This window comes from Leptonychotes weddellii, chromosome 10, assembly GCF_054177405.1.
Source record: "Leptonychotes weddellii isolate Sample4059 chromosome 10, ASM5417740v2, whole genome shotgun sequence".
Lineage (NCBI taxonomy): Eukaryota > Metazoa > Chordata > Mammalia > Carnivora > Phocidae > Leptonychotes > Leptonychotes weddellii.
The window spans coordinates 112,607,083-112,633,369 of record NC_138378.1 but is presented as its reverse complement, the minus strand read 5'-3'; the positions used below and the strand labels follow the sequence as shown (position 1 = coordinate 112,633,369).

The following is a 26,287-nucleotide window of genomic DNA, read 5'->3' as shown; positions in this document are numbered from 1 at the left end:
AGTAAAAAGCTCTGTGGCTTTTGCTACCTCAAACCCAACAGGGAAGGCAGGAGGTGTGACGGATGCCCTGGGCAGTATGGGTGGGTGAGGGGGTGGGCCCAGCAGAACAATTTGAAAGAGGGGTGAGGTCACTGAGTCGGTGAGCTGATGGGCTGGAGGGGCCCCCACCTTGGTGGCTCCCACCCCTGCTCTTGGGCTACCTGAGGAGGTAGCTAGCCCGAAGCTGGTGGAAACTCCAATTTAACAGTCATTAGGGGCACCGTGGGCTGGGCGATCAGCGGGGGCTTTGATGTGGTTAACCTCGCTGGGGGTCAGGCGGCTCTGACCTCAGCAGTGTTGTAGCTCTAAAGCCGAGGTCGGGTCAGTGCTCCCATTGTGTCGCTGGCCTGCATTAACTCCTGGGCCAGAGAACAGGGCCCGCTCCGCACCGCCCGCCTCCCGCCCAAGTGGGCCAACTTTGTTCCCTCCCGACCAGCTCCCATTGTGCCTACTCGTGGGTGGGGAAAGGCCAGCATTCATTTCCTCACTCGAATGGCTCCTTCCTCTTCCAGCCCATAAGCATTTTGTCACTGTGACCCCAGAGGTGATTCGGGTCTTTTGATCTTGCCTACCTAGAGCCCCGCTCCTCTGCAGCCCTCAGGGGGGGCCTGGACGCTCACACCGGAGGGGGGGCCTGGACGCGCCCACCGGAGGGAGCGCCCACCGGCCCAGTGGGCCCTGGGCGCGTTGGAACGTAGCTAACCGGAGAGGGTGGGTTCTCGTGGGGGTGCATTCCAGTCTTCCTTCCAGTCTTAGGAGGCCCCTGCTCCTCAAGATGCCAAAGCCAGAGGGCCTGGGGGCTTCTTCCTTCTTGCCCAGCCCTCCACAGACCCACCGGGCAACCCCTCTGCCCCGGGTCCCTCCAGACGCAGCATGTTTCCCAGGACTCCCTGCTTGCTTGTTGTCCCCTGCAATGTCCTGGCCTCCTCGGCTTCCACAAGTTCCCTGCAGACTCCACACCAATGTGACTCCTCCTGTCACTGGGCCTCAGGTCTTGCAGTTCTGTGACCAGTTGCGGGCAGTTACAGGCCCTGCCCCACGGCCCGACCGGGAGCTCCTTGAAGGCAGGTGCCTCGTCTTCCTCCTTCTTCTGGCCCTCCTCCCGAGAGGCGACTCCAGCGAGGCCTGGAAGAGAGAAGGTGCAGGGTTGAGTCGCTTCTAGGCAGCTGTGGGGTGACTTCTGACCCCTTCAGAAGGAGCTTTATAGTTCAGGCAGGAGTGAAGAGGGTTTACGATCTGAACACTTCTGACAGGTTCTCGGGGCTTGAGAGGCGGGCAGAGGTATCGGGAAGGGTTTTGGTGAGTTATTAAAACGTCTGAGGTATCAATTCATTTGCTCGCTTATTTATATAAACAGGCATCAAGCGCCTTCTCTGGGTAATTATTAAATTGCTTTTAGCACTGGGCACGCAGAAGGGGAAGAGATCCCGGCCGGGCCCTGTCCGTGAGGCCTCAGTCTGGTGGTGCTAACGGTCCGGACGCAGGAGAACATGGCCCATCCGGAGGTGTGATGATGGGTAAATTCTGGTGCATGTTGAATTCTACGTAGAGAGAGAAGGAACTGGATCTGAGCGGGAAGGTGAACCTCTTGAGACAGGTCTAAGATGTCTACAATAACACATTTATTAGGCAGTGTTGTACAGCCTGGGAGAATTACTATATTCCCTCCAAAGCGCATGATCTTGGTTCAAATTCCACTTAGTTGTTTGGAGGAAACTACGCGGAAGCATTCAACAGCAAGTTCAATGCAGCCTCGTCTGGCTGCCTGTAGACAGCGGGACGCACTTTACAGACACTGGTCTCTAGGCCTCTTCAGGATATTTGGGCTGGCCCTTCGGCAGCCATCTAGAGCTGCCAACCCTTGGGGATCTACCCAAAGCCCCCCTCTGCGGCAGGGGTGGGGTCTACTGTTAGTCTCCCAGCTGCTCCTTTCCAGCCCAGTTTTAGCGCTGTTCGAAGGTAAACTTGCCTCCTTTCATGAATGCACTCATTTCTTCATTTCTTTCTAGTCAACAATCTATTCTTTGTCTGTCAACGAGTTATTTTCACGCATTCATTCCACAAATGCTTTACCGAGTCCTTGTAACCATATTCGCTTCAGGAGCTATAAAATGAACACACAGTGGTCTCTGCCCTCGAGAACATTATTTTAGTGAGGGTCACTGACCAGGCCACCTGGGAAGAGCCACAGTGAGGGAAATACCACATGTTAGCAAAAATCCGAGAGGAGCCTTAGCCTTTTCCGGGGGTATTCAAAGAAGGCAAAAGTTCTGCTAGCTGAGATGACACTTGCAAGATTTTAAGGCATTAGCCAGGTGAAGGAACAGGGTGGGGTGGAGACTCGTGTTTGCGTTCAGAAGGAAGGGGGGCATGGGCAAGACCTTGGAAACCACGAGATTGAAGCAAGAACTCAGGAGAGCCCCGAGTGGGTTCTGACCCTTGTTTCTGAAGGGCCCTGAGGGCAAGGGGATGCGAACTCCAGCCTGTCACTGTGGTCTCTGTGTTGGCCCCTCCTGCTGTATCCTGAGGATGGAGCGGGCTGGGACCATTACCTCCTGACAGAAGCTGTCTGCTGGACTCTGGCTGCCACTTTCCAACAGGACCTAATTTGTCACATGGAAACACCCCAGCAGCACACAAAAGCCTCGCCATCCTCCAAAGTTTTGCGTTGTCTGTGCAGCTGATTTCTGAGAAGAGTCAGTGGCTTCAAACTGTTCCGTATTCAGTTGGGTGGCTTCTCCCCCGCCCCGCCCCAGGCTATGAGGATAGATGCCTCTGAACATGTTGTCTGAATCTGAGGCAGAAAGATAATTATTTGCCTTTCTCATAAGGAAAAGCTAATTACTAGAAGGAATCCCAGCATAATTACACAGTTAAGCTCAGTGTCTTTGTACACATCACTTCCTGACAAAGACATCCCAGTTAGCCTGTAGCCATTTGAAGGAAGAGGGGATGATCATTTCTGGTTCTTTCTAGCTTACCCACTCTGTTGCCTGCCCATTGCTGATGCCACTTGGGGTAAGTAAATCGAGGCAAGCAGCTGGGTAATAGGAAAGGGAGAGTGGTGCCCTACAGATGCTTGCTCCTCACAGTTACCCTATAAGGGAGCTACTAGAATGTTCCATAGGTGAGAACATTGGTGCTCAGGGACACATGTCACTTGCTCAAGGTTTCTTTGCCTCTAAGAGTTGGAGTCGGAATTTGAACCTCAGTCTCTGGCTGGAGAGCTTGCCTTTTTTCCCCACAACCACCTCACTGTTGGATGTTGACCTGGCTGTTGGGGTGCCCTATGCAGAATAGCAGTGTGTCCAGGAAGGGAATGAGGAATTTGCTTCTCAGTGTGGCAAGGAGTCGAGGGCTGGGCCGGGGCTAAGTGGGGAGGGAAGAGAATGTTCAGTATGACTGAACACTTGCTGTGTGCACACCCTTGGAATAGAGGATGGGATCAGAGGTGTCGTCCTCAGGGTGGGAAGGGGGGGTGTCTCACCAGTGGACCTTTGGATTCCTGCAGGCCCGTCATGCTCCTGGCACAGATGATGACCAAACAACAGGGAAGAAAACCTCCCAGAGGGGGAACCTACAGGACTTGATGTCTGTGTATTTTTCTCTGCATGGAGAAACGGGCCAGGAGGCGATGTGAGGATATTCCAGGCAAAAGAAAGCAAAGAAGTGAGCAAAGGCCAAATGCACACTGTGGCTGGATGTGAATAAAATAGAGGGTGAGGGCCATTTTGTTGAGCGGGTGGTGACTGCTGGCCATGATCTCATAGAACCACTGGGATTTCTCATCTGGAAGAAGAAGAGGTTGAACCAGTTGATTTTAAAGCTCCCTTCCTATTTCGACACTCTGTGAGTCAATGTTTGAAATATATTTAAATATTTATAATGCTGTTTGGTTACATCTATTGAGAATCTTAAACTCTCCATACACTTTGATCATGTAATTCCACCTCATGAAATCTTTCTGAGGAAATTTATAAACAAGTATGTTCATTACATCATTGTTTATAATAGGGAAAATTAGGAATAATCTAGAGTCTCAACAATAAGCGATTCACCATGGAAAGTGTGTTCCATCCTCGCAATAGGTTTTCTACAGTTATTGAAAGGATGTTTACGAAGACTTTATAAGAACAGAGGGAAAATGGTTATGTCATAAACACTAAGAGGGAGGGACAGGATATAAAACTGTACATTTAGTCATAATAATGAAAAAACCACAGTTTCACACAGCAGCCAACACACAATTGCGCCTAGAAAAAATGAGAAAAAAAACATTAATGGTGACCATACTTGATCGATGGAACTCTCGCGAATTTAAAAATTAATTTTATTTTTCGAATAAGAAAGACAAACTTTATTAATATGTTAAAAAAATAAAATGCAAAACAATGGCAACAAAAACTCTCATGCGAAGGCCAGGTAATTCTTTCTCCTTTTCCTGGCAGTCGGTGACTACGGCTGTGTCCAAGGCTTGCCAGAAGGCAGCTAGCTGGAGGCCTCAGAAGAGTGTCTGGGGCAGAGACTGTGTCCCGAAGCCCTTGAGACGGTGGTGGTTGGTGGGCGTTGGGTCCGACATGGAAGTTTCCGAGTGAGACCAGCTCCTCAGAGGCTCTGGCAGGCGCACCTGGGGGTAAGACTGAGTCCCAGGCATCTGTCAGGACCTGCAGAAACCAGCACTGACATGAAGACAGTGGTGAATCTGTCTATCTAGGGTTTTGTGAAATGTTGAAATGGCCTAATTTCTATCTTTAATCTTCTTGGGAAACAGTGGGGGCTGAGAAGTTTCATGGCAGAGACTAGACTTTGGGTCAGAGATTCAGGCTCAGGTCCTGCTTGTACTTGTTCCTTCTGGGGTCTTGGCTTTCATTCATCAAAGAGGGAATCCCAATACCGACCCCAAAGAAGCAGACCCGGCGGTCCCGGTGAGGTACTGTCTGCCCAGTACCCGACTCGGAGGAAGGACTCAGGCCGAGGGAGCTCATGTTCGCAGGATCCTTCTTAGCTGATGCGTGCCGCTTCCTCCTTTATTGGCGAGAGAAGTTTCCCTGCCTGTGAGCACTTGCTGTGATGATCCCAGGCTTAAATTAGCTAGTTTGGTTCATGACATGGCCTGGCAGCCCGGCCTCATTGTGTGAGCAGGCACTAAATTAGTCCCACAAAGGATGTTGCTTTACTGATGTCCTGCACTGATGCCAATGAGGATGTCCCCCTCCCCACAAGACAAAGCCAACGGCCAATCACGTCACTCTCCCGAGGGGTTCCACAAGACCTGAGAATGGGAGGCGAAACCAGCTCGTACGGTGGCCGGCGGGGTTCTGGGCACGACTCCTGGCAAGGCAAGCTTTTGTGCCCTTCTGCTGCTGTCCTCTACCTGCCTGGCACTGGGACAGAGAAGAGTTTTAGATTCCATGGATAGAGGCAAATCTCCCCATTGTTGCCAAAGGGGGATTTCACACATGCTGATACGGATTTTCTGGCCAGATGGCTCTGGGAAGCCCTGGGAGCCCCAAGATGACCCAGTAAGATAAGAGCTGAGGCAGCTGGGGTTTGTGGGGTTCCCAGGGAGATTGCCGGGTCTAGAAAGAGCCACCTACCTGATGCCTGCCATTCCACCAAGATAGCTCCCATGTCCCAGAGCCTTGAAGGTGCTTCGGCTTCATGGCCTGCCTTTAAAAGTTAGATGGTCTTGGGAAGGTCACATCCTATGCTGTTAGAAGTCATTGCTATTAAGTCGGGTTAATAGGGACAAATAAGGACAGGGTGTTGGGCATGTTCTGAGAAGTTGAGACAGCAAGGGTGAAACCAGACAGGAGACTAGCAGTGGAGACACTGTAGACCAGTCCTCTCCAATCCCCTGGGGTTTAGATTTCATCCACTTTTAAATTTAATGTAAGTTCAACCTAAAACAAGATTATGAGTAAGGTGAGAGAGAATCTAGGAGGACATCTCAAGTGCAGGATGGGGTCACTGAGATAGTGGGGCACGAATGCATGGTGCACAGGAGGGAACCTGGCTGTTCATCTAGGGATTGGGGGTATGTGGGTTTCGATGACATCCAGAGCCTGACTCCTGGGAAGGAATCGGTGCTGACCCTTTATGAGAGTTACGGTTGTGGTCCAGGCCCTAAGCCTTCTATCCTGCCTGGGCAGTGAAAGCAGGCTTTACCCACTGGGATGGACAGGCTACTTCTGATGCACTGATCTCTCGGGACACCAAAGCATCGGGTCTTTAAGGAGTCAGGATCCCCTGGGAATCGAAAGGGGACTACTGTAAAGTCATGACCACGTGACTGTTCACACCTCACATGTGATGTTACAAAGGGGAGGTTCCTTTTCTCCTGGTCCCACCCAGGCACTGACTGCAAAAAGGGCTCTAGCACCTTTGAGCCATAATCCGAAGATGGGGAAACTGAGGGCCAGCGGAGGCAGTGACTTACGCATGGCTACTCCCAGAAAGAATTAGAATGAGTCACTACCCCCTTGTTTCCTTGACCTCCAAGACCCCCATTCTCCTCACCATGCCACCCAGCGTCAGATCACAGCCCCAGGCAGAGAGCTTCTCGGCGTTTCCTGCCTCATGTGTACAATTGTGGGGATTTATTGTGGCTGGGATTTTGTTTCAAGCCTTTAATATGATTAGCAAACATCAAATATCAAAAGCTTATCTAGTAAACACCTCCTGTCCATGCCATGGATGTTATGGTCAGCTTCGGATTGAAGTCGAGTCACATTTCAAAACAGATGCAATTTCAAGAGGCCAGCGCGAGGCCGCCCACATCTGCTGGCCATGGTCTTTCGTGTGCGGTAACTGGCATTGTTGGGGAGCCGGGCTGTAAAAAAACATCAGCCTGGTCAGCAGGACCTGCTTACAATGCCTGGAGCTGTCCGGGGGATTTTAAAAATGCAGCCGAGCACTCTGAGTCTGGTGGGCAGTCTGCCGGGGCCAGCACAAGCTGTCTGTTTAGGACTGGGATGTTCAAATCGAATATTTATTATCTTTGACCAAAAAAATCAAGTGACATCATTGATTCTGGCAGGAGTGGAGGTGGGGGCCGAGGGGGGAGCAGGGGAGATGGTGAGCGTTTGTCAGATGAGACTATTGTACCCTCCAAATCTCTCCGTGAACACCGAAAAAGCGCCCTTCCGTCCTTGCCCTAGAAATGAGATTTAAAAAAAAAAAAAGTCTTTGTCCCATTTGTGAGTAAAAGTGAAGTGTGAGCCCAAGGCATGCTCATCAGTGTATGTTTTCCCTGGGGTCCACGGGTATGGTGGCTGACTGCATGCCTTTCTTTAACGTGTCAGGACCAGGGCTTGGGCTCTGCCTGGTGCCCACTGAGAGCTCTAGCTCGTCTTCAGGGATGCGGGGTGTGTGTGTGTGTGTGTGTGTGTGGGCGTGCAGGAGCGTTTGAGTGTGTGTGAGAGCCTGTTCTTCCGTGTGATTCCAATCACTGCAACACACGCACCGCCCTCCCCGGGCGCCTTTCTCTCTCCACCGCTCTCATGGGAAGGAGACAGTCTATCTGGGGGACTAATGTTTCTCTGGGCGCCGCAGTGCGCGGATCGGAGTGACCCGTTGCAGCTGTCTCCGGCGGCAGCTCGGAAACTGGCCGTAGCCCAGTGGGTGGCAGGGTGGTTTACACCGTGGCAAATGCGTTCCTAATGGGGCAGCCTCTGCCTGCACGGCCAGAGCGGGAGGAGCTGGTGTAATGAGAGAAATTGTTCTCCGCCACTGGGTCTGGCGGAGTTCACCCGTAAACGAAGCTTTGCTGCTTCTCCCACGGGAGGCATTTATTTGGTTTCGATTCCTAGAAGCTGATGAGGAGGCGGGGCTGACCCAAGGAAAAAGTTGGCCAGGAGTCCTGCGAGGAACGCGGTGATGGTTGGCACGCTCGGGATTCGAGGTGGGTGTGAACCGGGCTGCCCCAGGTCCCACCTGCAGTCTGCAGTGTTGCTGAAGCTGCAAGTCACCCGGCTCTGTCGGGATGCACCCCGCTGTGGGTGCTGCAGCATCTTGAGGGGCGCAGGAGCAGGGGGAGGGGGGAGGGCTTGCCTGATCGGGGTGGCAGAGGGGTGGGACTGGAAGGGATTTTCAGAACTGCTGTTTCACCAGCAGAGACCACAATGGCCAGTGGCTCAGGGTACAGGCATCACGACGAGGGCTAGGACTCAAGGTCAGGGAGGATTTACTTTTTCTTTAATGTGGTTTTTAATTTTTTTTTTAAAATCAAAGTTATATATGCGTATCATTTCAACAGTTCTGCAAGGCTTCTTAAGAAAAGCAAGTTTGCCCCCCAACTCCTTCCTCCCTATTTGCTTTTCCCCAGAGGCGACAACTTTTAACTCTTAAGACTCTTGTCATGTTCCTCCACCTCTGTCAGTAAAATATTGCTTCTTGATGTGATAGTTTGAGGAACAATCTGTTGACTTCCCACTATGGAAGATGACGATTTAGCTTTTTTGGCGACTGTCCCTCTTCTCAACATCTGTTGACGGAAACATTGCATTCCTCCCGTACATCACAACTTTGGAAAGGGGCCAGGAAGGGGGTGCAAGAAACAGAACATGGAGCTCAGACTCCCCAAGCCAGGCCAACATAAAACTGTTTCCCAGGGAATTGTGGCAAATGGGGAGTTTGGGGCTAAAATTACCCAGGTGAAGGATGCTTGGTACATGCAGATCCCAAAGCCATGTGGTATATTCCACAAGGCAGGGGATCTTCAGAAAAGTTGCGTGTTGGTGGAATGGGTCATTCCCTACCTTTCTATCCCTTGCAGTACTTTGTGGAAGGGGACCTAGTTGGGTTAGAAACACATCTTCCTCAGAGTGCGAGAGACCCAGGAGAGGCATGCAGGGGGCATGCAAATAACGAAAGAGCTATGGCAAATGCATTAGAAGTGAGCCATCTGTCCCCGCGGCAGAACGGATCCAAGAAAATAGGATTCTGATCACAAGGTCCTAGGAAAGGAAAGAATCTGTTTACGTTTATGACAGGCAGGGCAGGGAGCATTGTGCCCAGCATAAAAGGTGCTCAAAACATAGTTATCTTTAATAAACGAAGCAGCTCATTTTGCAGATGGGTACGCTGAAACTCCAAGAATTAAGATGGCATGCTTCAGGTCATACAGAAGATTGATGGCGGAGCTGGTAGAGGAACCCGGGACCCTCCCTCCCTCCATCCCTTTATCCCCTCTCCCTCCCTGTATTGGTGTATTGAGGACTACTCAGGCCAGGTATTGTTAAAGACGCTAAGGATTAAAAAGACAGAAGACCAGGTCCTGAGCCGGAGGAGCTAAGAGTCCTATTGAGAGACAAGTAAACAAACAATGCAGAGGGGTATGGGGGATGATAGAGGCAAAGTACTTGAGGAAGGTACTTGAGGAAGACAGAGAAGGGACAGGTAACTGATCAGCAATCAAGGAAGTCTTCCCAGAGAAAGTGATAATTGAGCTTGATCATGAAGGAAGAGTAAACGTCAGCTAAGAAGAATACAGTCAGTCTTTCATTATGTGATCACTTGACAGTGTGCCGGGAAGAGCCTGGAGGCAGGAGGTCAGGGAGGACACTTCTTCAGGTGAGAGGTGACGTAGGTTTGAACAAGAAGGACAGTAGCCAGGGAAACCGAGGGGGCAGATGGGAGAAATACTTTGGTATGAGGACTGACATAACCCGGTAGTTGGCTGGAGGGAGGGGTGGGAGAGGGAGGCTTGAGACTGACTTTCAGTTTCCTGATTCATTTAGGGGCCTGGATGGTGAGGTCATTCACAAGAAAGGAGAACATGAGATGAGAGAGGTTTTTTGGAGGAGGAAGAGGGTGAATTCAAGTTTGAACTTGTAGAAATCTAGGTGGAAATGTTCAGTGGGCACTTGGGTTTGCAAGGGCCACAGACACACAAGAGAGGGCTGGAGGGGGGCTGTGTGTCCAAGGCCGAGGCTGGCCGTCGAAGCCATAGAAAGGAACATCGACCAGGAGCATGTGCAGTAAAAGGAGAGGGTTGAGGACAGAGCTCTGAGGAGCATCCCGATGTCAGGGATGGTGAGAGAGAGACTGCATGAGGATATCTGCAAAGGAGAATTCAGAGATAGAGGAGTTCCTCTCAATGAGAGAAAACAGATTTCAGGAAGGAGATGATGGTCAACATGTCTAATGCAGCAGGAAAGTCTAGAAAGGAAAAGACTGATAAAGCCCACTGAGTTCGGCAATGTGGTGGTAGGCAATGTTGGTGAGGGCAGTGTTGATGGAACGGTGGATGGAAGAAGCCAGAATTCAGTAGGGCGGTGAGCCCTGGGGCAGCCAACTTCCATGCCTTATAGGATCGCTGGCTGGCCTCGAGATGAACAAGATCAGTGTGCCTGGAGGACAGCACTCTGCAATCCGAGCTCCTTGGGACCCACTGAAGAGCTGCCCTAGAAGACAAAGGACAGTAAATGGGATTCCAGCCCAGGCTGAGGCCAAGCCAGTTGGACTGGTGGGAGAATGAGGCCCATTTCTGCCTTCTGGTGACCATATGCCCTGGTCAGTGTGTTTTCTTCTACTCTGAGTGGTGTGTACGTTTAGGAGCGCCTAGTGCCTGATATTTGTTGCTGCTTCTGGGTGGATGGAGTTCACCCAGAGTGAGATATTGCAGAGCCAGAACCCAAGGATTAAGTACAGCCGAGTTTCTTTTAATTCATTAAGGAGACGTCCTTCTTTCTGATGTGGAGACTGAGCTAAGCAGTGGGATGTCTATTCTTTAGTAAATCAATTAGCAAATCTTGTATGTGTGGTCTCTAAACCTTGGCTTGGGTGAGGAACTTGCATTCATTCTTTGGATGAGAAAAATAAATGACATAGACCCCAAATAGAAGTGTGGGCAGAGGGGTGTGGCTACTTTATAAGGATTTCCGCTTGTTTACTTAATAAGACATTAGATGCCAGGTAAATAAAAAAGATGCACGTTTTCCACAGATTATTTCCCGATTTTTGCTCAGATTATTTATTTATTTTTTTTGCACAGATTTTTTCCAGATTTAATATTTTCCTTCGAGTTTCCACAGTGGGGTGGTTGGAGACCCAGTACTGACCTGACCTGGGCCCAAATGGTACTGAAACCTTGTCATTAAAACTCTGCCTCTTCTGAAAAGGGATAAGGGAGAGCTTTCACTATTGGTGTCCATGAAACAAAGCCATTAATGAATAAAACAGCAAAAGAAAGATGTGAATCTCTTATATGGGGGGAAAAGCATGACGGGTCATTGGGATGACATGTTATTTCAGGTGAACACCACCTTTGGCTTCAAGCTTCTTGATCCCGAGTCAAGAAGGAAAACAGGCTGGACTACATAATTGTCCACATCAGATTCTCATAAAAATATGATCAGCAGTGACTTTAGAGATTATGCAATTGTATTTGTGGATGAAAGGGTAGCTGTTTGGAATAAAGTTGGTATGGAGGATGTAGAACCCCACGTGCGTCACACCCCCCAGGTACTGGTGTCAGGCTCCAGGGAAGAGTGCAAGTCACTTTTCTCATTCAGTAGCGTCATGTCACATATGGGGAAACTGAGGCCAAAGAAGTGAATCCAGTTGATTGGTCTGTAAATCAGGACTAAGTTCTGTACCTTCCACCTGCTTTTCTGTCTACAGTGATTGCAGGATTCTTTTTAATTTAAGTGGCATTTGATTTTCGTAAATAAAATCCCCCCAAGTTGGTCAATTTCACCAGCCAGAGAGAGGTACTGTTAACATTCAAAATGTACATATACAGGGGCACCTGGGTGGTTCAGTCCATTAAGCATCTGCCTTCGGCTCAGGTCATGATCTCCGGTTCCTGGGATCGAGCCCCACATGGGGATCCCTGCTCAAGGGGGCAGTCTGCTTCTCCCTTTCCTTCTGCCCCTCCTCCCACTCGTGCTCTCTCCTTCTCTCTCAAATAAATAAATAAAAATCTTCAAAACATTTAAAAAATGCACACATGCATACACAAACCTATACAATTTATAGATTCTATACATGTACAAATTTTTTTTCTTCTTTTTTTTCCTTTTGACCGCCTTCACCCATATCTTCCACCCCCTACCCTCTGACTCTGGCAGTCACCCATCTGTTCTTTGTATCTATGAGCTTGTTTTTGTTTGTTTGTTTTGTTTTGTTTTGTTTTTGTTCTACATATAAGAGACATGATATGGCATTTGGCTTTCTCTGTCTGACTTATTTCACTTAGCATAATGCGTTTGAGGTCCATCCCTGCTGTTACAAATGACAAAATTTCATTTTCTTTTACATCTGAATAATATTCCATTGTATATATACACCACATCTTCTCTATCCGTTCATCCATCAAAGGACATTGAGATTGTTTCCATATCTTGGCTATTGTAAAGAATGCTGCAATGAACATGGGGGTGTATTTATTTATCTTTTCAAATTAGTTTTTTGTTTTGTTTTGTTTTCTTTTCTTTTCTTTGGATAAGTACCCAGAAGTAGAAGTGCTGGATCATAGGGTAGTTCTACTTTTAATTTTCTGAGGAATCTCCATACTGTTTTCCAGAGTGGCCACACCAGTATGCATTCCCACCAACAGTTCCAGAGGGTTCCATTTTCTCCGCATCCTCACCATCACTCGTCATTTCTTGTCTTTTTTATGATATGGCCATTCTAATTGGTGTAAGGTGATATCTCATGGTGGTTTTGACTTGCATTTTCCTCATGATTAATGACGCTGAGCATCCTTTCATGTACCAGTTAACGGTCCATCTGTATGTCTTCTTTGGGAAAATGTCTACTTGGATCTTATGCCCATTTTTAAATTGAGTTATTTAGTTTTTTTTGCCACTGAGTTGTAGGGGTTCTTTATATATTTTGGATATTAGCCCTTTATATTATATATCAATTGATTTCTGCTTTTTTAACTTAACACCTCATAAATATTTTACCATGATGTTAGGAATTTTTTTGTAAATGTGATTTTTAATACTTACAGAAGATGCTATCATATGATATATCATATAGTGAACTTATCTGGAAGATTGGCTGTATTTTTTTTTTTTTTTCCAGGTGAAATCTGCTTAAAACTATGCACGATACACATCAGCCCAGCTTTTTGAGGGCAGGCAAAACAACCCCACCTACCCCCAATTTTCTGACTTGAAGAGCTTGACTATACTTCCCACATGGTGATATTTGGGTACTATGGGCCCCTGGTTTCCAAATTCCTGAGTGACTTTGGTTATCTCAGTACTTTCTGCCCCTGAGAAAGTCAGGCTGTCTCTTCTCAGCCTGATTCCCACATCTTAGCTTGCCTAGCTTGGCCCTCTGTGACTGGGCCATAAGCCCCCAGCTTTACCCCAGTCAGCCCAGGAGCAAAGGGAAAGCCTTGGACATTTCCAGGACTGTTAGTAGAGCCTCTGAAGGGGTTTTGCATTTGCTAGAGAGAAAGATTCTTTGGAATTTTAGAATGGCCAACATGAAATCAATTCTTACAAGACTAACAAATTAGGAAAGAATGAGGAAGAATGCTCAGAGAAATGACCTCAGGTCATTGCCAGGTCCTTAAAGTGCCTCCTGAATCATTAAAGAAAGATTGCATTACTGCCCGGATGGTTATAATGTCAGGTTCAATTTATTATGTCTCGATGCCTTGAAAATTAATCATTGAAGTTTAAGTATTTTATTATTTATTTATGATCTATACCCTGCTGACTTCAAAAATGAATCAGAGGTAGCGTGCCATATTTTAGTTTCGTATTTTATTTGTATTTTTGTTAAAGTAAATTGTGCATTGTTTTAAAAACAACAAAAATCCCTTGCTCTCCTCTTTACCTCCTGATTTTGCTCCTTAAAAGCGACCCAGTTTCAACACTATGTTGGTTTTTACATGATTTATTTCCATTTTCTATGTGCTTATATTGCTATTTTTAAATTTATTAATGCTAGGCATTATCCATATTGACTGCCAGCACACCTCTGGTTGATTACTATGCATTACTGATTCTTGATGGAGCACATCCAGAGTGAGATATTACAGAATCAGAATCCAGGAAGAATATATTTAACCTTCAGGTTATTTTAGTAGAGTTGAGGATTTAAATCTCTTAAACCATGCCCTTCACTTCCGCTCTTTCTGTCCTCCCAATATAATTACTCAGTAATCTGTAGTTAGATCAATAGTCAGAATTTACACTTTTACTATGAAAATGTTGCTCACTAAAGAGCCAATTAGTACGTATTATGAATGCTCTCCTTTTTCAATATAATTTTTTTGGTTTCTTCTGGAGTTAGTAATTCCTTGCTTAAGACTATGTCCATACTTTTAATTTTTTTAAAAAAGCTTTTATTTATTTATTTGACAGATAGAGACATAGCGAGAGAGGGAACACAAGCAGGGGGAGTGGGAGAGGGAGAAGGGGGCTCCCGCTGAGCAGGGAGCCCGATGCGGGGCTCGATCCCAGGACCCTGGGATTATGACTTGAGCCAAAGGCAGATGCTTAACACCTGAGCCACCCAGGAGCCCCGTATTTTCAATTTTTTTTAATCGTTAAGGTTTACCAACAGTGTTTTGCAAGTGCTTATATATAAAGCAGACCATCTATCAGTTGCATTTTCCCACCTCTAGAACATTCTCATTGCTCGTTGTCTTGTGCTCCAATTTGGACTGTTTTTTAAGCCTGATAGTCAGCTGTCATCCTGGGATGTGGTAGACTGCATGTTAAAACATATTCACAGTCCCTTCCTGGAGAGGATGAGATCTCTGAGTCTCACTGATATGAGGTTTAGTCCATTGGCCAATGAAATGTGAGTAGAAGTGGCATGTGTGTGTATCACTTCTGAGAGGAAATCTTGGAGCCAGAGTATTGTTTGCTGTGGTCTGTTTTCCTCTGCCATGATGGCTGTCAACATTTCAGATAGAGGATGCTCCGTCAGCTTGCAGCAAAGATGACATGGAGCAGAGCCACAACCAACCCACAGTGGACATGTAGCAAGAAATAAACCTTTGTAGCTTTAAGTCCCAGCATACCATAGCCTATTTTGTCTGGGACATGTGCCTTATCATTGCTGCCTTTTCGTGTTGGCTCTTCTGCTCCTATTCATTTGTTAAACTGATCTATCACCTCTCTCTCTCTCATTAGCTATCTACTGATCTGTTCTGTTGTTTAATCCCTTGTTTTGGTGTAGCATAACCCATACCAGCTTCCTAAGAAATGGTGTATGGGCTGTAAAAGTTTTGAGTTCTTGAATAACAAAAAATATCTGTATTCTATTTTTATATTATTTAGCTAGTTTGGCTGGGTATAGAGATCTATGTTGAAAATCACTTTCTTTCAGAAATATGAAAGCATTCTTTGTTTTCTAATATTCTATGTTGCTATTAAGAAATTTGATACCATTCTGATCCCCAAACCTTGGATAGAATTTAAATATTCTTCCCTGGAAGCTTTTTTTTCCTCTTTAGTTAATGGAAGTTTTAAGATCTTTCTTTATCCCACTTTTGAAGCTTTACACTGAGGTAACTTACAGTGGGTCTTTTGTCCTTTTTTTTTGGTCGTTGTGATACTTTCAGTCCTGGGGCTTGTGATCTTCCCTTCTAGGAAATTTTTTAAAGTAATTATGTCTGTAATAATTTTCTCCCCTGTTTGTTCTTTCTGTAAATAACATTAGTCAGATGTTGACTATTCTGGATTGATCCCAACATTTCATCTTTTCTGTGCTGTTTTCCAATTCTTTGTTATATATATATGTATATAGAACACATTAAAAGTTTCCATAACTGTATTTTCTCATCTTTCTATTGAATTTTCTAGTTTTGCTATGTTGTCTAAGTCAAAGAATCATTTACAGGAGAATACAGAAGAGATGACCTTGGGGATCTAAATCTCCAATATTTAGCCTTAAAATCTGTATGAACCTAGAAGCCACTGAGTTTAGCATCTCCCAGATGAAGATGATAGGTTCCAGAAATAAAATGACTTATCTAAGGCAATGTACCACGCCTTCCTACTTCCAGGACAATTGCCTTTCCACCACAACATTATGCCTTTTCATCTTATCATGGCTAAAACTTTGTTTCAATTCTGGAAAGGGCACTTTTAGAGTTAACTTCTGAATGGGAGAAGATAATGGAGATTGGTTGGGGCGGCATTAAAAAGTAGGCACTTCATGTAATGGTGAGCAAGCATCACTCAGAGACCCGGAAATCTACTTCCTCTTCTATCTCTGACTTGCACTCTGATTTTAACAATTCATTTCATCTTTCTAGACCTTGGGGTCCTTATCTACAAACGGAGGAGCTTGGAGTAGGTCATTGCTTCTCAAAACGCATTCCTCAGAGCCCCCAGAATTTCCATCGGTGCCTTGAGCTGTGGTGGCTTAAGGAGGGGGCTAAAATAGTGAGCAAGAGGCAGGGCTCTGGGCCTTTCCTCTGCTTCTTCCTGATCTGTTCCCTTTGGGTCTGTTTTATGTATTCAGTTTTCATGTAAGATTTTATCTCAAAAACAAGATTCTGTAGGTTAAATGTTTGAGAACCACTGGCTTAAACTTCTCTAGCCTTTCTTCTTGCAATGTGTTTTTTGCCTCTCTGATTGTAGATGTTTTTTTCAGAGACTCATTTAGACAGGCTCAAATTTATATGCTGTTGAGCTCTTTGGAGTTCCTATAAATTAGGATGCACATCAAGATAATTACCATCCTGGAATTCTAAGCACTTAAACACAAGTCAATCCTTATAACCCCCTTTTAAACCAATTGCCTCACTGCAGACATGGGCACTCAATATATTATCGAATGCCAATAAAACAGGAAACCCGATCCTGCCATTTTCCCGATTAGATAGTACAGATGGGTTAAAGCCAGAATCTCAGCGGTCATTCTGCTGGTGGGATCTGGCTTCTCTCTGCAGTCAGACTCTGGTCGTCGGGCCAGGCACAGAGACAGATTCAACACCTTTCCTCCCCTTGGCTCTGGAGACTCATGGAATAGACCAGCTTGCAGTCCTTGCCTTTGGGAAACAAACTGGTTTTCGGCTCTGTTCCAAGTCGACTAATCATTAAAGGACACAATAGATCCAGGCCAAGCACTACTATCAAATGGCGGGACTGGGAGGGAGCAGGTTCATGTCTGAGGCTGAGATTAAGGAAGTCAAGGTCGGTGGTGGATCCCAGAAGACCACACAGATGGCTTCTCCAGGGCACACCTGCTCTGAGGAAGAGTACGGTGACCTGGGGACTGAGGCAGGGATTGGCTTTAAAATCAGAAAGAAATTTGTAGAAAGCCCTTAGAAGTTAAACAACAGAAACTCTTCACTGAATACATGGACAAACTAAAGCCCAGAGAAGTGATACTCCTTGCCCAGGGTCACCCCTAGGTCGCAGTATTTTGCTTCTTCCAGCCTACATGGTGGGACCTCAAGCTTCTCCCAACAGGGACCGGGAGCGTAAATGAGGTAACTGGCCAGGAGTGTTTCCTTGAGGGGTAGCCTTCAGGAGCAAGGGTGAGGGGATGGCGTTTTCCCACCACGAGCCATTGTTCAGCAGGCAGAAGGCAGTGGTCCAGTAGCCAAACCCAGACCCAGTTCATCACAACGTGAGCCTCTCCACCCCACCCAGCACTAGGGACTTCGGAGACTACCCAGTGTGTGCAGGAATTCCTCCCGCCCCCCTTGGCTGTCAGCCTACACCAGTCTGTGCCTGTTAAGTTTCTCTTCAGTTAAAAATGTGACCCCACCCTAAACCCTCAGTCCTTGGACCACCTCCGTACGGAAGCCTCTGTTGTGTATGTTACGGATGGAGCATCCTGCCCTTTCTGAGGTTGACAGTCTGTGACGATCCTGATAGGGACAGGGAAACTCACACATATCATTTACTTCCGTAAATAGTCATGCCATTAATGAGCATCCAGCGAGTGGAGAGGGTTCATTTGCAGACTCCCAGACCACAGGCTTCGGTTTCCGGAAAATGCAGATCAGGACAGCAGATGAAATAAAGCCATCACCATCCCACAGGACAGTCTCAAGAGGAGTGACGGGCCCAGTCCTCCACAGTTGTTGCCAGGGAGCAATTTGCCCTTGAAGCCAATATCCCAACCCGAACCTGACAATTTCATTTCCCTCCCAGCCCACCCCTGCCCCGAAGATCTGCTGAAACTGCGAGTTCCATCTGACGAGGCGGCAGGATAATGGGTGAGTCCCATCCGTCCATCAGCGATAATAGTCACAGACACTCATGACGCCTTTTGTCTGCCGGCTTCCCTGAGGATGCAGGCTGGGGACCTGGGGTATTTACACTGCCTTTGTGTGTGTGTGCTTTTAACAGCAGCTCTCTTGTTTACTTTCCTGCCTTCACCCAGGCTGTTTACTACCTTTGCAGGGGCCCAGCCACTAAGTCAACACGCATTAAGACCCAACATCAAAATGTCATAATGCGAACGAGCGGAATTCAGAAAGGCCAGGGACATTGACTGCTCTGTTGGGTCCTGTTTAGTCTGAGGGTAATGAAGAGCTCACAGATGACCTGATTTCATTAAACTAGGTCAGATTCGGCTGCAAAGCGGCTATGACTCTCACCCAGTTATCCAGCGGGCTCTCCCTGCCCCCACCCCGCCCCCACCTCAGGGCTTGAATGCTTTCTGGGAATTAACGCTGAGTTTTGTCAATACAGTAGCTAAATCTCCATGGAATAATTGGACCTTTCCCTTTGGCTTCTGTTTGTGCAGTGCTGAGGCCAGGCACGGGAGAGAAGGGGGTAGAAGGATGGAGAGATCTGAAATTGCCTTTTGGAGGACATTAGCCCAGGCCATATGATTCAGTTGTAGCCGATTTCTCTCGAGCCAAGCCTTCTGAGTTACAGCATCTTATCTGAGGGCTGTATTGACGGAGGCCGCTGAACCGGCTCAGAGAGGAGTTTCCATGCAAACAAGGCTTTGAATGTGTGCAGTCTCTCTGGGAACACTTAGGTCCTCTGCAGCTTCAAAAATCTGACTGTGGGGAGCAGGGAAGGGACCAGTCTGAGCGGGGGAGGCAGGAAGCAGTGGTGTCTGCAGGAATGTTGGCGGCCTAGGGGCTGTCCTTCTCGGGGCTCTGGAGGCAAAGGCAGGATCCATGGTGGGCATTCCGGGCAGGCAGAACTCCGCTCATCCACATAGAAGAAAGCATTTCTAACAATTAGAACGGAACAAGGATCGGATGGGCTGTCAGATGAGATCATTTAAATGTTAGACTTTGTTAAGCATCTACGGTGACTCGGACCTGATGTTGGGCACTTCACCTACCTTTTCTCTGAGCTGAACAACATCTCAGTTGAAGACAAGAGTGGAAGAAACCGAGGTTTAGACATGTTAAGTGACTTATTTAGGGACCGGCGGGGATATGTGGTGGAATAAGGACTTGAACCCAGATTGTTCTGTGCTCATGCCCTGTCCACATCCACAGCCCCCCACTTCTTGCTGGAGAACAGGAGAGTAGAACATTGCTGGGCTTTGGCAGAGGGGGTCTCATGCATTGCCTGGAGGCTGGACTAGGTGCTTCTTCAGCAGACTTTCTCAGGGAGAGCTGTAGGCTTTGAGGATTGAAAAGTTCAGATGTCTTATTCCCAAAAGAACCTGAGTAAACCCTTGGAAGAAAACAGCAATTTTGGAGCACGATTTCCCTCACCCCCCTACCTATCCAAGTCCTCCCAACCTTCCAATGCTATTTCTTTTGGGCAGCCTCTCTGGCCACCTCAGGCCCGAGGAGTCCCTTGTTTGGAGCGCCCGCAGTGCCAACTGGGCAAGTTTCTTCTGGGGACTGAGTTTGCTGGGTGCTGAGCACTGGGCATTCTGTATCCTTGGCTGAGGGTCTGGTCTCCCAGGGACTGGCCTGAATGCTGGACATCTCTGAGTCCTATGCAGCAACAGGAAAGGGCTGTGGACATATGGTTGGTTACTGAGGATAAACCGGATGTCACCTCCCCACTTCTACAGAGCAGGAGGAAGAAATGTCTCCCAAACAGAGTTTGGCGTTTGGAGACAGAGGGCAGGTTCTAGTTCTGGTTTAACGTCTGCTTCTGCCTGTGAGCCTTGCTTGCGTCACTTTCTCTGGACTTCTGTTTCTTCTTCTCAATGATGGGGTAATAACATACATCTTACAGAGTCCTGGTCAGGATTGTATGAGATCATGCATATAAAGAGGCTCAGTGGGCTGTAAAGTGCTGGGTAGACGTGAAAAATACCCTGAGGCTGCAGAAACCGACCTGAGCAAATGTAAGCAAAACAGGGGGAATTTATCTTAAAGAAATGCCTTGGAGGTTGCTCCCTGGAGCTTCAGGAAGGACTGGAGTCTAGAACGACAAGTCCTTCCAAGACCTGGGCAACATACTCTCTTTCCTTCACCTCTGCTTTTCCTTGTGTGTCTCTTTCTTTTTCTCTGCTTGCTAGTCAATATGGCATGCAAGATGGCTGCCCCGAAGCTCCTGAAGTTACACGTCAGGGGACCCAGTCACGGCAGGGGCATTCATCTCCCTCTCAGTTCCACATTCCTGAGACAGGACTTGGATTGGCCCAGTTTGGTCAGGTTGTTACTCCTCATCCAATCCTCTGTGGCCAGAGGTGTGGGGGCATGCTCCCTACAGTTAATGTGGCTGGGGTGAATGCATGTGGAGAGAGCTCTAGAGAAGATCTGGGAAAGCCAGTATTCTTGGGCTGGAGAGGCATCTCACAAGTATCTGTCATCCTTGCTTAGGTTATCTAATGCTGCAAAACAAAGTACCCCAAATTTCAGAGGCTAAAAACAACCATGCCTTATGCTCACTGATCTCTGGGTCAGGAATTCTAATAGGGCACAGAAAGGATGGCTTATATTTGCTCTATGATGTCTGGGGCCTCAGCTGACAGACTCAAAGGTTGGGGCTGGAATCATCTGAAGGCTTGTTTGATCAAGACTTGAATAAGTAGGGGGGCAGTTGATGATTGCTGTTCTGTGGGGGTCTCAGTTTCCGCGGGCTTCTTCACGTGGACTCGCCACGTGGGCTGCTTTGGCTCCCTCACAGCATGGTGGTTGGGTTCCCAGGGTGAGCATCCAAAGAGAGAGGTGGTCTGAAGCCACAGCACCTTTTTGACCTGGTGTTAAGAGTCATACTGCATCGATTCTGTACATTGTATCCGCAGCATTTGTCAGAAGGGAGTCATTAAACCTGACTCATATTCAACAGGGAAGGGAAGTTAAACTCAACCTTTTAATGAAAGGAGAGGCAAGGTTCTCAAAAACCAGAATAGGACTGGAAATATTGCTGTGGGCTCTTTGGGGGAAAAGACAACCTGCCACAATATTTTTAATTGTTTCCATTGTATTTTAATATTGTTTTATAAGTAAGAAGCTAGAAAGGCCACCTCTAGGGTTGTAGGCTATGTTGTAGGTTTCCCAAGCTATGTTGGCTCATGGTGCCCCTAGGCCAAAAGAAATACCTAACAGTTCTGTTGATTAAGTAGTTACATCCAACAACGTAGTAAGTATTTATCTCCTAACAAATTAGTAGCCATTGAATAGTAGCCAAAATAATACTCATAAATTGGAAGGAAAATAACTATTTTTATTTCATTCTTTTTCTTCTAAAGATTTTATTTATTTATTTGAGAGAGAGAGTGCAAGTGAGCACAAGGGGAGGGGCAGAGGGAGAGGAAGAGAATCCTCAAGCAGACTTCCCACTGAATGTGGAGCCCAACACGGGCCCCAATCCCAAGACCCTGAGATCATGACAGAGCCGAAGTCAGATGCTTAACTGACTGAGCCACCCAGGTGCCCCTATTTCATTCTTAAATAATTACAGTAACAGGATGTGGTGAGCCTTGTGGGCCTCTCGGGTGCTACACAGCTTCTCTGGCATCTGATTGGACACCACCCCCCTTGTTTCCTGTTTCACACTGATTTTCATACTTCATATGCTTGGTGTCACTGAACCCCCAAACCCTGCTTTGCAAGGAAGGATATGATGTCATGGAGAGGAATATAGCCCAATCTAATGCTGCACGAAGGAACAACTACGAGCTCGTGGTTTGTGCGATGTTTAATGGTTGTCAGGCATTGCTCCAAACTACAAAATTCTCTTCTGTGCTTCCATGAGTTTGCTGTAAGCCTCAGGGTACCTCAGTGCACAGTCTGGGAATCATGGGCTTAAACACAGTAGACTCAGAATTAGGGACCGAGCCATATGCCGAAGGTGCAGATTCTTAACTTCCTAACAAGGGCATTCGGAGTTCAAATTTTTCAGATACTCTGAACTTGGGTAATTCGGAGCCTGTGTAGTTAAGCTGATTTGTTGAAACTGATGAATTAAGGAACCACTTTGGCTTTCTTTTATATGTAACACATGAGAAACAAGGATCTCTTCCCCCCATCCTCAGGGATGGTGAGCTCTGAGTTACCTATTGTCTTTTTTTTTTTTTTTTAAGATTTTATTTATTTATTTGAGACAGAGAGAATGAGAGAGACAGAGAGCACACGAGAGGGGGGAGGGTCAGAGGGAGAAGCAGGCTCCCTGCCGAGCAGGGAGCCCGATGCGGGACTCGATCCTGGGACTCCAGGATCATGACCTGAGCCGAAGGCAGTCGCTTAACCAACTGAGCCACCCAGGCGCCCCCTATTGTCTTTAAGACATTGACAGTTGCCCTGGAGAATGTCATATATGGAGACTGAGGGAAGGACAGTATGTGGGGGACACATCTATGTAGTGAGCATGGCCCACACCAGGCCATGCTGCTCAAGAAAGGCAGAGTATAGTTTCATTCCAAGCTTAAGGCAGTCTTCTTTCCACTACCCTATAGTGCTGCCCAATACGAGGTGAAATATTACGCGAATCTTAAAAACTTAAGATGGGCCCACCCCATCTCCAAAACAAAATAGTTTCTGAGACCCCTGAAGCTAAATGAACCTAGAACATTGGCATAGTCTCTAAAGCAACTTCCTGTTTATCTGAGAACTTTATACATGACCCCAATAAGGTCATTTGATAGCTCTTTAAGTTTCTTTAAATAAAGCACTAAAGTAGTAAGTTTCTTTAAATAGAGTACCGAAGTAGTAAGAAGTCATTATTTTTCTCTAAAGTCACTTAACAAATTGCAAATGAAAGAGAAAATACACACATGCAACTAGAGAGTTTGTCACCTTGCTGAACTAAAAAATATGGCCCAATTTCTCTTTCTCCCCGCTCCCCCCACTGTTTCTCATAATTGTCAGCCAAGACAATAGGAGTCATGTGATGTGACCGAGAAATTGGGCCAGTTAAAAATAGAAGGCACACTCCACCAAGTTCATTAGAAAGTTGAAGACTTATTGTTGATTGCCGTTGATTTATCTCTGCCTGCCACATGTGTGAGGGAGCAGGGCAACAGATAATTGCCAACTCTGAGAGCAGCCCCAGCCCCCGTCCGCTTCCCCTCCTGCCCTGGCTGAGCAGCATCACCCACGTGAGTGCACCTGGGCCCTGATAATAGCCTCCACCAGCCCCAGCGGCCTTTTCCCACTGGGAGCTGTTTTAACTCTGAAAAAGCTCTGGTTGGCTTCTCCTCTCTCTCAACTGGAGTGCTCAACATCAGCTTTTATAAATGGGGAATGCAGGTCTCAGCCTCATTTATTGGACATAGCCCTTGTCCCTTTGCCCCTGCGAAATCCTAAAGACTTCTCGGCAAGCCGTGTCTGGGTGGGTGTTAGAGCCGCGTGGCCACAGCGACACCAACTAGTTTTGCAACTGGGACCGAGTCGTCCCCTTACCCCTCCCTCTCACAAATATACAAGCACTCTGTGTGTGTCAGGCAAGGCATCTGTCCCTCGATGCCGGAAGGCCAAGGGTACACACTTCCGGGCCGCGAGGGGTCCTCGTGGAGGGAAATGAGCTCTCAGAGAAGACTCCCTCCAATGGTGGCAAATGCTCTTCACATTATGATTTGTGGTCATTTCATTGAAAAGGCTATTCTTCCCCTTGTTTTATAGATGAGCAGATGGAAGCCCTGAGAGGTGAAGTGATGGGGCTGGACCCGGAAACTTCTCCTTTCAGGTTGGGTGATTTGTCATTCAGGTCACTATCTCTTCATGGCCTTTTCAGAGAGGCTGCACAGTTCACCCCTAATGATCACAGGGTAGGGGCTCGAAGCCTCCCGGTCCTGGGACCCCACGAGCCCACCGCACCCGGAGTGTCCAGACAGTGTGGTTCCAATGACCCGCTGGGCTGAATTGAACTGTGGAGTCCCAGACCATGAGCGACATACAAAAAGCAACGGGTTCCCGGCATGGTCTGGGGCTGCAGAAGACTGAGGTGCTGGCCCCCATGCCGGGGAGGTGGTTTGTCAGACAGCAGTTGGGCACACCTGCTCTCCAGGTGGGGTGTCAAGCCTCAGCTAACCTCAGGGTGTGTCAGAGGGGCATGCCCTCTCCACCACTGGTGTTCCCTGGAGGACTTCTCTCCTCCCAGCGCAGCTAGCAAAAGGAGGACGGTGGGGCCGGGGGTTTAGCAGGGAGGCTGGGAGGACGGTATTGGAATTGCTCACTTGTGGAGTGTTAAGATACGTCCGTCTGCCACCAGCTTCCCCTAGCTGCCTGGAAATTGGGCTAGCCTAGCTTCTATTAGAAGGTCTGGGAAGGGGTGTTCTGTATTGAATGGGGGTAGAGAACAGAATCTTGGGGGGATCACCAGGAGATTCTGAGAGCCCTCTCCTGTTTCTTTGCTTTTACTGCTCTTCGTAGGTTCTTCTCCTCTGCCCATTTCTAAAACATGGGAGTTCTGATGCCACATCACCTTCCTATAACTGCCAACTCCACTGTCCCCCTCTCCTTCCCCCTCCCTCTGCCTTTCTCTTCTCCCATAGACCTTAGGGGAGCAGGACGCTATGCCAGGGTAGGACAAGGCCTTAGAGCTCTGTCTGGTCTCCAGATTTTATATGTGAGAAAACTGAGGTCCAGAGCAGAAATGGACATGATAGGTGCATATTGAGAGATCCAAAATGAATTTATAGAAAATGCACTTCTGCAGAGCAAGGAAGAAGTGTTTTCTGAGGTGTACGAGGTGTGGTCCTAGCCAACCTATGGTACCTGTGACACATAGGGTATGGAGGGGCTGGAATGTCGCTTCACCTGCCAAGTGGGGACATTCGCTTGTCTGTGTCACAGGATTGTCCCCAGCGATGAGTGAGCTAGTTTATGGAAAAGGGCTAACATAGTACCCGGTACCCAGTGCACTCGTTTCTACGCAGAGCTTGGAAGTTAGGGTACGGGTTCGAGAGCCAGATTGCCTGGATTCTGATCCTAATTTACTGTATGGCCTCGGGCAATTTTATTTTTACCTCTCTGGGCCTCAGATTTCCTGTCTATAAAGTGAAGGACACAATCATACTATCCCGTAGGGTTGATGGAGAACAGAATGAAGATTAACTGAAGTGAGCACCAGGAACGTACGTATGTGGCGCATCAATACTCAGTGAATGTTAGCTGCTATAACGAACATTGCTATCGACAAACCACGATCGTTGCAATTGTGTTTGTTATTCCATCTTCCAGAATCTTAGGGCACTTGGTGATGAAGAAGGCAGCGTGCCTGCAGAAAGACAGGATTAAAGAACAATTCCCCCTGCTTACCATCACTTGGGGTGTCCAGGGGAGATACGGAGCAATGATTTTTTTCTGGGATACTGAAAGGATTCCTCCCAGGTCAGAGAAACCAGGACTAGTGTCCCTTTCAAAGGCTCCATGCTTCCAGACAATACTGTGAATTTTTAGGGTACTTAAATAAATTTGCAAAAAGATGTTGCAGCTTCTCAAAAAGATGCTGATCTCTGCCTACTCCCACTCACTCATCAGTGCGTGCAGAACACCTTCTATGTGGCAGTCACAGCGTGGGCTTTGGGGACCCGGCAATAGATGAGATATGGCCTCTATCCCCGGAGAGACAGACATAATAAGCCCATGTTTCCAGGACAGTGTACTGTGTACCATGAGTCTACATGGGGCCGTATATGGCAAAGGGGAGGCTGTGACTACTTTGGGGGAGTTCTACCAAAGAAGTCTTCAGAGAAGGAAAAACATTTGCCCTGCGTCTTGCAAGACCCATGAGTGGGAGTGCCCCAGACAACTAAGAGGCAAAGGACATTCTCAGAGGAGGGAACACCATCTACTCTCTTCCTTCCTGATGGCTTCATGAAACAGAGAACATAACGGCTGTGTAACTGTTTTGTAAAACAGCAAATAAGAAAGCCTACTGACAGATCAACTGGTAAGCCTCTGAATTTACAGGAGGCCTCTGACCCCTGCTTTGGGAGT

The 26,287-nt window shown here is 47.4% G+C and overlaps 1 long non-coding RNA gene across 1 annotated transcript in view; it reads left to right on the top strand.

Annotated features, from left to right (window-relative positions):
- The first annotated feature begins 7,536 nt into the window (after positions 1-7,536).
- Positions 7,537-26,287, top strand: part of LOC145715982 (uncharacterized) — a 44,102-nt gene continuing 25,351 nt past the window's right edge. The window contains exons 1-2 of the long non-coding RNA XR_014138312.1: positions 7,537-7,942; positions 18,126-18,190. This is a non-coding gene — a long non-coding RNA (uncharacterized LOC145715982). The remainder of the gene's footprint in view (positions 7,943-18,125; positions 18,191-26,287) is intronic.